This window comes from Hipposideros armiger, unplaced genomic scaffold, assembly GCF_001890085.2.
Source record: "Hipposideros armiger isolate ML-2016 unplaced genomic scaffold, ASM189008v1 scaffold_147, whole genome shotgun sequence".
In the NCBI taxonomy this organism is placed as follows: domain Eukaryota; kingdom Metazoa; phylum Chordata; class Mammalia; order Chiroptera; family Hipposideridae; genus Hipposideros; species Hipposideros armiger.
The window spans coordinates 2,700,323-2,701,259 of NW_017731497.1; positions in this window are offsets into that span (position 1 = coordinate 2,700,323).

The following is a 937-nucleotide window of genomic DNA, read 5'->3' on the forward strand; positions in this document are numbered from 1 at the left end:
GGCCAGCCGAGTGGCTCAGTTGGTTAAGAGCTCGCTCAAGAGTGCGAGCTCTGAGCAACAGCGGTTCGATTCCCGGCCCGAATTGAGCAGCCGCTGAGCTGCCAACAGGTGGCAGGATAGCTCAGCTTAAAAAAATATATAGATAAAACTGAAGATCCCTTTAACCACTACCCAAAGTACCACTTCTTTTGCCCTGACAACTGCCATCAGTCCAGTTCCTGTTTAATAACTTTCACAGCCATGTATGTGTATCCATGTCTAATACACAATATTATATTATTTACATTTATACAAATAGTATCATAGTATACATGTTTTCTAGTCCCTTTTTAATTTTAACATGTTTTTGTGATCTGGTCAAGTTGATAAATATAAATCCAGTTTATTTTAACTGCTATAACATACTATATTATATGACTATATTCCATTATGTCCATTTTCTTATTGATATTTTTTTACTACTATAGGCAATGCTGCAAGGAACATCCTATTCTTGGGTTGAACCATATGAAATTGCTGTTTCTGTAGGTCAAAAATGCTTGAATACGTATGTACAATTTTATATGGTTAGACCTAATTCTGTTGTTTGTATGCCAATACTTTAACATCTGACTTTTAATTTTTGACGATAACTATGGATGGGAAATCACATCTGATTGTTTTTACTTGTATTTACCTATTGTCAGTAGCCAGACATATTTTCATATGTTCATTGGCCACTTGGATTTCCTCTAATGGAAATTTCCCATATTCTGTGCTCATTCAGAATAGAGGAAATGAACAAACCATTTCTTTAAGAATTGATAGTGGACATGTACATGGATTACAGAATGAATAATCTTGATAAATATTGGAGTTCTTCCAAAGTGTGGTAAATTGTTTGATGGCCACACATTCCTCCCCTTGTGCATGCTCCTTTTTTGTAGTGTGGTTTTGA